Source organism: Physella acuta, unplaced genomic scaffold, assembly GCF_028476545.2.
Source record: "Physella acuta isolate Inbredline_101_S28 unplaced genomic scaffold, ASM2847654v3 ptg000984l, whole genome shotgun sequence".
In the NCBI taxonomy this organism is placed as follows: domain Eukaryota; kingdom Metazoa; phylum Mollusca; class Gastropoda; family Physidae; genus Physella; species Physella acuta.
This window is the reverse complement of record NW_026732501.1, coordinates 26,515-37,500: the sequence shown is the minus strand read 5'-3', so window position 1 is coordinate 37,500 and position 10,986 is coordinate 26,515. Positions and strand designations below refer to the sequence as shown.

General features: G+C 42.0%; 1 protein-coding gene across 2 annotated transcripts in view; it reads left to right on the top strand.

The window, feature by feature from the left end:
- The window catches only part of LOC131954242 (snake venom 5'-nucleotidase), a 35,003-nt gene that overhangs the window by 8,348 nt on the left and 15,669 nt on the right, over nucleotides 1-10,986 (top strand). The gene's annotated exons all lie outside the window — the stretch shown is intronic.

Below are 10,986 nucleotides of genomic sequence, written 5' to 3'. Positions count from 1 at the left end.
GGGGTGAGTAGTTTGTGTGTTGGGTGTAGTGTGGGGTGAGTAGTTTGTGTGTTGGTTATAGTGTGGGGTGAGTAGTTTGTTTGTTGGGTGTAGTGTGTGGTGAGTAGTTTGTGTGTTGGGTGTAGTGTGGGGTGAGTAGTTTGTGTGTTGGGTATAGTGTGGGGTGAGTAGTTTGTGTGTTGGGTGTAGTGTGGGGTGAGCAGTTTGTTTGTTGGGTGTAGTTTGGGGTGGTAGTTTGTGTGTTGTTGTAGTGTGTGGTGAGTAGTGAGTAGTTTGTGTGTTAGGTGTAGTTTGGGGTGAGTAGTTTGTTTGTTGGGTGTAGTGTGTGGTGAGTAGTTTGTGTGTTGGGTGTAGTGTGGGTGAGTAATTTGTGTGTTGGGTGTAGTGTGGGGTGGGGTGAGTAGTTTGTGTGTTAGGTGTATTGTGGGGTGAGTAGTTTGTGTGTTAGGTGTAGTTTGGGGTGAGTAGTTTGTTTGTTGGGTGTAGTGTGTGGTGAGTAGTTTGTGTGTTGGGTGTAGTGTGGGTGAGTAATTTGTGTGTTGGGTGTAGTGTGGGGTGGGGTGAGTAGTTTGTGTGTTAGGTGTAGTGTGGGGTGAGTAGTTTGTGTGTTAGGTGTAGTGTGGGGTGAGTAGTTTGTGTGTTGGGTGTAGTGTGGGGTGGGGTGAGTAGTTTGTGTGTTGGGTGTAGTGTGGGGTGAGTAGTTTGTGTGTTGGGTGTAGTGTGGGGTGAGTAGTTTGTGTGTTGGGTGTAGTGTGGGGTGAGTAGTTTGTGTGTTGGGTGTAGAGTGGGGTGAGTAGTTTGTGTGTTGGGTGTAGTGTGGGGTGAGTAATTTGTGTGTTGGTTGGGTCTAGTGTGGGGTGAGTAGTTTGTGTGTTGGGTGTAGTGTGGGGTGAGTAATTTGTGTGTTGGGTGTAGTGTGGGGCGAGTAATTTGTGTGTTGGGTGTAGTGTGTGGTGAGTAGTTTGTGTGTTGGGTGTAGTGTGGGGTGAGTAGTTTGTGTGTTGGTTGGGTCTAGTGTGTGGTGAGTAGTTTGTGTGTTAGGTGTAGTGTGGGTGAGTAATTTTTGTGTTGGGTGTAGTGTGGGGTGGGGTGAGTAGTTTGTGTGTTGGTTGGGTCTAGTGTGTGGTGAGTAGTTTGTGTGTTAGGTGTAGTGTGGGTGAGTAATTTTTGTGTTGGGTGTAGTGTGGGGTGGGGTGAGTAGTTTGTGTGTTGGGTGTAGTGTGGGGTGAGTAATTTGTGTGTTGGGTGTAGTGTGGGGTAAGTAGTTTGTGTGTTGGGTGTAGTGTGAGGTGAGTAGTTTGTGTGTTGGGTGTAGTGTGGGGTGAGTAGTTAGTGTGTTGGGTGTAGTGTTGAGTGAGTAGTTTGTGTGTTGGGTGTAGTGTGGGGTGAGTAATTTGTGTGTTGGGTGTAGTGTGGGGTGAGTAATTTGTGTGTTGGTTGGGTCTAGTGTGGGGTGAGTAGTTAGTGTGTTGGGTGTAGTGTGTGGTGAGTAATTTGTGTGTTGGGTGTAGTGTGGGGTGGGGTGAGTAGTTTGTGTGTTGGGTGTAGTGTGGGGTTGGGTGAGTAGTTTGTGTGTTGGTTGGGTCTAGTGTGTGGTGAGTAGTTTGTGTGTTAGGTGTAGTGTGGGTGAGTAATTTTTGTGTTGGGTGTAGTGTGGGGTGGGGTGAGTAGTTTGTGTGTTGGGTGTAGTGTGGGGTGAGTAATTTGTGTGTTGGGTGTAGTGTGGGGTAAGTAGTTTGTGTGTTGGGTGTAGTGTGAGGTGAGTAGTTTGTGTGTTGGGTGTAGTGTGGGGTGAGTAGTTAGTGTGTTGGGTGTAGTGTTGAGTGAGTAGTTTGTGTGTTGGGTGTAGTGTGGGGTGAGTAATTTGTGTGTTGGGTGTAGTGTGGGGTGAGTAATTTGTGTGTTGGTTGGGTCTAGTGTGGGGTGAGTAGTTAGTGTGTTGGGTGTAGTGTGTGGTGAGTAATTTGTGTGTTGGGTGTAGTGTGGGGTGGGGTGAGTAGTTTGTGTGTTGGGTGTAGTGTGGGGTTGGGTGAGTAGTTTGTGTGTTGGTTGGGTGTAGTGTAGGGTGAGTAGTTTGTGTGTTGGGTGTAGTGTGTGGTGAGTAGTTTGTGTGTTGGGTGTAGAGTGGGGTGAGTAGTTTGTGTGTTGGGTGTAGTGTGGGGTGAGTAATTTGTGTGTTGGTTGGGTCTAGTGTGGGGTGAGTAGTTTGTGTGTTGGGTGTAGTGTGGGGTGAGTAGTTTGTGTGTTGGGTGTAGTGTGGGGTGAGTAGTTTGTGTGTTGGTTATAGTGTGGGGTGAGTAGCTTGTTTGTTGGGTGTAGTGTGTGGTGAGTAGTTTGTGTGTTGGGTGTAGTGTGGGGTGAGTAGTTTGTGTGTTGGGTATAGTGTGGGGTGAGTAGTTTGTGTGTTGGGTGTAGTGTGGGGTGAGCAGTTTGTTTGTTGGGTGTAGTTTGGGGTGGTAGTTTGTGTGTTGTTGTAGTGTGTGGTGAGTAGTGAGTAGTTTGTGTGTTAGGTGTAGTTTGGGGTGAGTAGTTTGTTTGTTGGGTGTAGTGTGTGGTGAGTAGTTTGTGTGTTGGGTGTAGTGTGGGTGAGTAATTTGTGTGTTGGGTGTAGTGTGGGGTGGGGTGAGTAGTTTGTGTGTTAGGTGTATTGTGGGGTGAGTAGTTTGTGTGTTAGGTGTAGTGTGGGGTGAGTAGTTTGTGTGTTGGGTGTAGTGTGGGGTGAGTAATTTGTGTGTTGGTTGGGTCTAGTGTGGGGTGAGTAGTTTGTGTGTTGGGTGTAGTGTGGGGTGAGTAATTTGTGTGTTGGGTGTAGTATGGGGCGAGTAATTTGTGTGTTGGGTGTAGTGTGGGGCGAGTAATTTGTGTGTTGGGTGTAGTGTGGGGCGAGTAATTTGTGTGTTGGGTGTAGTGTGGGGTGAGTAATTTGTGTGTTGGGTGTAGTGTGGGGTAAGTAATTTGTGTGTTGGGTGTAGTGTGGGGTAAGTAGTTTGTGTTGGGTGTAGTGTGGGGTGAGTAGTTTGTGTTGTGTGTAGTGTGGGGTGAGTAGTTTGTGTGTTGGGTGTAGTGTGGGGCGAGTAATTTGTGTGTTGGGTGTAGTGTGGGGTGAGTAGTTCGTGTGTGTGTTGCTTGTAGTGTGGGGTGAGTAATTTGTGTGTTGGGTGTAGTGTGGGGCGAGTAATTTGTGTGTTGGGTGTAGTGTGGGGTGAGTAGTTCGTGTGTGTGTTGGTTGTAGTGTGGGGTGAGTAGTTTGTGTGTTGGGTGTAGTGTGGGGTGAGTAGTTTGTGTTGTGTGTAGTGTGTGGTGAGTAGTTTGTGTGTTGGGTGTAGTGTGGGGCGAGTAATTTGTGTGTTGGGTGTAGTGTGGGGCGAGTAATTTGTGTGTTGGGTGTAGTGTGAGGTGAGTAGTTTGTGTGTTGGGTGTAGTGTGGGGTGAGTAGTTCATGTGTTACTTAATATCTGACTTTATTGTCTTTGTGAGACATTTGGCGCACCTATATTGACAAATAATGGGTTTCACTTAACGTAAGTGACAGCTATCGATATAAAATTCTCTATGCAATATATACGCAACCGCCTGCAAGCCCAAAGGTCTCGAGTTCGAATCTCGGCCCGGACTCACGTTAGGGAAAGTAAAGATGGCTGGACATATAGCTGACCACACCATCACTTCTAATGCCGAATTCAAGAAACACTTGAACTCTACTTCACCTGCCCCATGGATTGTTAGTTCTGAAAAGGGAACTTTATAATTATAAAAAAATAATAATTAAAAAGCTACAAAAAAAAAAACCAAACAAACATACAACAAAACTATCATGTTATGTACCCTACATATCACATTCTTAATAACTCACCAGATCACTTGAGCGCATGTACGTCTGCCACTGTTATTAAGCGCATTTACGTCTGCTATTGTTATTGAGCGCATGTAGGCTACGTCTGCCACTGTTATTGAGCGCATGTACGTCTACCACTGTTATTGAGCGCATTTACGTCTACCACTGTTATTGAGCGCATGTACGTCTACCACTGTTATTGAGCGCATGTACGTCTACCACTGTTATTGAGCGCATGTACGTCTGCCACTGTTATTGAGCGCATGTACGTCTGCTATTGTTATTGAGCGCATGTACGTCTGCCACTGTTATTGAGCGCATGTACGTCTACCACTGTTATTTAGCGCATGTACGTCTGCCACTGATATTGAGCGCATGTACGTCTGCCACTGTTATTGAGCGCATGTACGTCTGCCACTGCTGTTTAGCGCATGTACGTCTGCCACTGTTATTGAGCGCATGTACGTCTGCCACTGCTGTTTAGCGCATGTACGTCTGCTATTGTTATTTAGCGCATGTACGTCTGCCACTGCTGTTTAGCGCATGTACGTCTGCCACTGTTATTGAGCGCATGTACGTCTGCCACTGTTATTGAGCGCATGTACGTCTGCCACTGTTATTGAGCGCATGTACGTCTGCCACTGCTGTTTAGCGCATGTACGTCTGCTATTGTTATTTAGCGCATGTACGTCTGCCACTGCTGTTTAGCGCATGTACGTCTGCCACTGTTATTGAGCGCATGTACGTCTGCCACTGCTATTGAGCGCATGTACGTCTGCTATTGTTATTTAGCGCATGTACGTCTGCCACTGTTATTGAGCGCATTTACGTCTGCCACTGCTATTGAGCGCATGTACGTCTGCCACTGTTACTGAGCGCATGTACGTCTGCCACTGCTGTTTAGCGCATGTACGTCTGCTATTGTTATTGAGCGCATGTACGTCTGCTATTGTTATTTAGCGCATGTACGTCTGCCACTGTTATTTAGCGCATGTACGTCTGCCACTGTTATTGAGCGCATGTACGTCTGCTTATTGTTATTGATCGCATGTACGTCTGCTATTGTTATTTAGCGCATGTACGTCTGCCACTGTTATTGAGCGCATTTACGTCTGCTTATTGTTATTGAGCGCATGTACGTCTGCCACTGCTATTGAGCGCATGTACGTCTGCTATTGTTATTTGTAATCTGGCAGAACCTGTTCCGGCCTTTTTTGTGTGCGCATGCGTGAACAAACGATTTAAGATTAAGCAAAGCGCCAACAAACAAACACAATAGATCTAAATACCAAAATACACAAGAGAGATTGATTGTACTAGGATTTCATTTGTGTCTATTTTTGGTCACAGATTTTCACGGTGCAAAGTTTACGGTAGTTTTTGCACCACCCGCAGACTGTTAATTTCATTGGGGCCTGGCTATATATATATATATATATATATATATATATATATATATATATATATATATATATATATATATATATATATATATATATATATATATATATATATATATATATATATATATATATATATACATATTCGCGAATAGAATTTGTGTATCATATAATAATATGTAAGTTTATACAGGTTATCAGGTATAAAACTAAATTTTTAACTATAAAATCTATTTATCTATAAAATTTTGTCATAAGACTATCCGGTATATATTATATCATATATTATATCCCGAATCATTTGACCAAGGGGTACCATACAAGAGTGACACACCTCCGCGAATCGACGATTAGAGTTTAACGGTACACTGCGCTATTTGCACGGATACGTTTATGGCAGGCACATTTCAACTCCGGCTTGGGACGAACGTGTCAATATTGGAGGAGAAAGGTGGATCAAATATTACACAATCGGAGAGTTCAAACATCGGGGTTCAAACATGTGGAATTTACTGCCAGGGTAAATGACCTCCCTTTATCTGACTTAAGATTTACCTGGGGGTGCATGAGAGATGGGGGTGGGGAGGGGGGAGTGTATGCGTGTGTGTGTAGGGTGGGGGTGGTTTGATTTGTCACGGGTCAACTAGTTAATTAAAATATTCTGTGAGGTCAATAAAACGATGAAATATTTTTTGAGTAAAGTAAGTTTGATTCTGCTTACTTAAGGCAGGACTGACTCACTCCGTCCACATACGCCTCTTTATTTAAACTTATATAGAACATAATAGCGAGATCCTATTTATATATATATATATATATATATATATATATATATATATATATATATATATATATATATATATATATAATTTTTTTATTTTTTTATTTTTTTTATATATATTTTTTAAATTTCTTTTGCCCATCTTGGCTTAGAGACTCCATATTTGCATTCCTCGACTACACCCTTCCCCCTCCACAATCCTTGTTAAGGCTGCGTAACCAGTGCATCAATCACAATAATGTCGATGTCGTCCCTTCTTTGGAACGTGGTTGTCTAGACGTCATTTAGAAGAAAAAATAAATATAGTTTCATGTTTTGATGGAATTGCTGAGGAGGAGTAGGTAGGGGGGGGGGGGGGCCGGGGGACTTCTAATCCTAGCCATTGCGAAAATATACATATATTTTCCCAAGAAAAATTCCAGACAAAAAAAAAGTTGAACTATATAACTAGCTTAGGTCTACACCTTATCATGATGTCAGCACTTCAAGAAATCGACGCCGTTTTGTACCCTGGCCTAACCAAACAAGAAAAGCAAATACTATTTTTAAACGCATTTCAAAGTCAAGGTCGCCGTGCGTATGAATACGCGACCTGCACTACTTTTTACCTAATACTGACCTGGGGTAAAAAGGGTGTTGGATTTAAAGAGAGAATTGAGCTTAAGTAAACTCAAGCTAATCTTTGCACACTCAACAGATCACTTAGCGGTTTAAATTGTTGAGTTTTAAAGGGTTCGTTTGACTGAGGTCACTTTACAATAGATTTAGATAGCCTGATGTAGACAGGGGGGAGGGGAAGGGATCAACTGCAGGTTAGACGGCAGTGTTTCTTTCAGACTTTTTTTCTCCGGTGGGGGGGGGGGTGGCACTTAAAACTACCGGAGGGGATGTCGGACACAGGTAAAAGTATATACGTTCTATGTAGTTTCTTCCAGGCATCGATTCGTGGGGGGGGGGGGGGGGGTCTGAGCCCCTCCGAAGAAAGTCTACCCCCTCCCCCCGAACGATGTGGAATTTATATAGAAAATATATATTTATTTAGTAATAGCAATATAATTAAGGAATAAAACTGAGTAATTAATTACAGTGATTTGGATAAAAAAGGGTGTTAATTAGAACAAAGCAATCATTACTAAACAAATATAATCATTATGGGTAACCAATTCGTTAAAACCCAATGTTACAGACAATTATTTTAATTTTTATTTTTTTATTTTTTATTATATCTTATACGGAGTATAGAGAAAGTATTGCAATCGCGCACAAAAATCACATGAGATTTTGACAGTTTTCACCGCTTTACACCTCAGTCCTTTATCACATTCGGAGTATAGATGACTTATTTTAATTGGGCAAAAATAAAAAATCCAGATATATCAAAATTGTGGCGTTTTATGTGTAATCCAGTCGGGAAAAAACTGGACTTTGCAATTCTGTCCGTATGTCTCTCTCTCTCTCTCTCTGTGTGTGTGTGTGTGTGTGTGTGTGTGTGTGTGTGTGTGTAAACACAATAATTTGAGTACCGTTACAGCTAGGTTGATGCAATTTCATATATAAGTAGTATATCAAATTTGTAGTTCTGTATAAACTTTTCAGCGATTTCCGATAACCGGAAGTGGAATCTACTTTCATTTTTTCTAAAGCCTAAAAGTTGAGTACTGTTTCGGATAGATAAATGAAATTTCACATATAAGTAAAAGATCTAATTCTCATCCTTCTGTCAAATTTTGAGTAATTTCCGTTGACTGGAAGTAGTAATTTACGCTATTTCCGATTTCTAAAAAAAAATAAACCTATGTGAATTAATAGTACTAATAATATTCCGCACTATTATACACATTTTGTTTGGCGTTCACATGGTGCGCAATTCTTTTTTCTACGCGATTCTATTCAGTTTTAAAAAGTTTAATTAAGTGATTAAAAATGGATTAACAATAATGTCTACATCCTGACATGCCATCCCCCGTAGTGTTATATAAGAATATTCGAGAAGGTTTAGCGGAGATTACTCCCTGTTTATTTTTTTGTGGATAAAGTTTATTTAGTTTATTAGCACTGAGATCAAAAATTGTAGTGAATTTTAAAAAACGATCAGACTGCTTATATCAAATTAACTGGTATAGACACTAAATAAAACTTGCCCACTATTTATTAAATCATACTGTTTATATTTGGTTAAAAATCTAACCATTCTTTGTTAAAAGTAAAAGTTTGCAATACACATGCAATTTCATCGTAACAGAAAATATTTTCATAAATGTAAACAGTAAAAAAAAATATGCAAGATTATAGCTTTAAGCATATTTGATAAGCTATTTTTTGTAGTGTAAAAATCAAGCAGTTACCTCCCATGTCTAGTAATAAAATGGAACATTTTGTTGGCTAATTTGCCTGTGGGATTGTTGAAGAACTGGGATTGGGTGGGGGCATGATTGCTTCGTCAATATCAACTAATTAATTGGGGGACGTCAGAGGTACTGTTATCAGCTGTTTATGTGGTTTCATTCAACATAAAAGATTACGTCCGTTAATGAGCGACTGTCGTTGATTGGTGTTTGACGTTTTGTGAGAACGTGCTTGATTAGAGGCGAGGTCCTTGTGTCTGATGGACTTGTCTGGGATATGGGACTGTGATGTCAGTGTTAGATGGACTTGTCTGGGATATGGGACTATGATGTCAGTGTTAGGACTTGTCTGGGATATGGTACTTGGATGTCAGTGTTAATGGGACGGGTTTGAAATGTATGAATTTGACGTTCGAGAGATCAAAATATGGGCCTGACGTCAATGTTTATAAAACGACTGGAATCATCTGTTTAGTTATAAGGGGGCGGGATAACTCTCAAATAGTAAAGAAGAGACGTCGTTTATTTGGCATTCACATACCTAGTTCATCTAACTTCTCTGGATGATTTTTGGTGTAGGGTTTGTTAGTGTGGAGCTGATAGCAGGGTTGGGAGGGGGAGGGGGTTAAGGGCTAAATAACCCAAGTCATAGTAGGAGGGGCTAAATGACCCGAGTCATAGTAAGAGGGGCTAAATGACCCGAGTCATAGTAGCAGGGGCTAAATGAACCAGTAATAGGAGAGGGGCTAAATGACCCGAGTTATTGTAAGAGGGGCTAAATGACCCGAGTTATAGTAAGAGGGGCTAAATGACCCGAGTTATAGTAAGAGGGGCTAAATGACCCGAGTTATAGTAAGAGGGGCTAAATGACACGAGTTATAGTAAGAGGGGCTAAATGACCCGAGTTATAGTAAGAGGGGCTAAATGACCCGAGTTATAGTAAGAGGGGCTAAATGACCCGAGTTATAGTAAGAGGGGCTAAATGACCCGAGTTATAGTAAGAGGGGCTAAATGACCCGAGTTATAGTAAGAGGGGCTAAATGACCCGAGTTATAGTAAGAGGGGCTAAATGACCCGAGTTATAGTAAGAGGGGCTAAATGACCCGAGTTATAGTAAGAGGGGCTAAATGACCCGAGTTATAGTAAGAGGGGCTAAATGACACGAGTTATAGTAAGAGGGGCTAAATGACCCGAGTTATAGTAAGAGGGGCTAAATGACCCGAGTTATAGTAAGAGGGGCTAAATGACCCGAGTTATAGTAAGAGGGGCTAAATGACCCGAGTTATAGTAAGAGGGGCTAAATGACCCGAGTTATAGTAAGAGGGGCTAAATGACCCGAGTTATATTAAGAGGGGCTAAATGACCCGAGTCATAGTAGCAGGGGCTAAATGAACCAGTAATAGGAGAGGGGCTAAATGACCCGAGTCATAGTAGCAGGGGCTAAATGAACCAGTAATAGGAGAGGGGCTAAATGACCCGAGTCATAGTAGCAGGGGCTAAATGAACCAGTAATAGGAGAGGGGCTAAATGACCCGAGTCATAGTAGCAGGGGCTAAATGAACCAGTAATAGGAGAGGGGCTAAATGACCCGAGTCATAGTAGCAGGGGCTAAATGAACCAGTAATAGGAGAGGGGCTAAATGACCCGAGTCATAGTAGCAGGGGCTAAATGAACCAGTAATAGGAGAGGGGCTAAATGACCCGAGTCATAGTAGCAGGGGCTAAATGAACCAGTAATAGGAGAGGGGCTAAATGACCCGAGTCATATGACTGACACAATACTGGCTATTACAAAAGAACACGTGATTAGATGACGTTCGTCTCCGAATGCCGCATTCCAACCCCTTATGCACCACATGTCGTCGCCGTCGCCCACTACTACACCGGTTACACAAGTTGACACCGCCATCACCAAATCTCACATGAACCCTCCACCCCTTTCCACCCACCCACAGACCCTCTCTGCTATGACGTGACCAAAAAACATCCAATATTGAACATCAAACATCCTTTACAAAAAGAAATATTTATTTTACTTAGCCGTGTCAACATTTTTAAAATTCATTTTTTTGTGTGTGTGCTAGACTCTATTTACCATCACTCCACAAAGGATTTGATGGAATACCACATTTTCTAAATGTCAGCTAGTCTTAGAGGAAACGTTGACACAATAGATTGTAGGATCGTCTTGAAGAAGAAGTGCTTGAAAAGACAGTCAAAATCTAAAACTCAACCTTTAAAGACGTCAATCAAAAACCTGAATCCCAAGACGTTTGAAGACTTCAATCAAAACCGTGTATCACAAGACGTTTGAAGATGTCAATCAAAAACGTGTTTTATAAAACATGTCATTTACTCCGAGTCCTATACAGGTTGTCTTATACAAGCTATCCTATAAAAGATGTCATGTATTTCCATACAAGCTGTCCTTTATACAATGTGTTTGTATAAAACATATCATTTACTGTAAAGGGGTCGTCACACTCTTAGGGAGGAAGGGGGGGGTCCGTAATTTTGTGACGGTGTGTGATGAGAGGGAGGGGGAGGGTCAGATGGTGTGACGTGACACTTTTGCATTATAAAAAAGCAATGTTAGAAAACGAATTTCAGCCGTTATTTCGTGTTT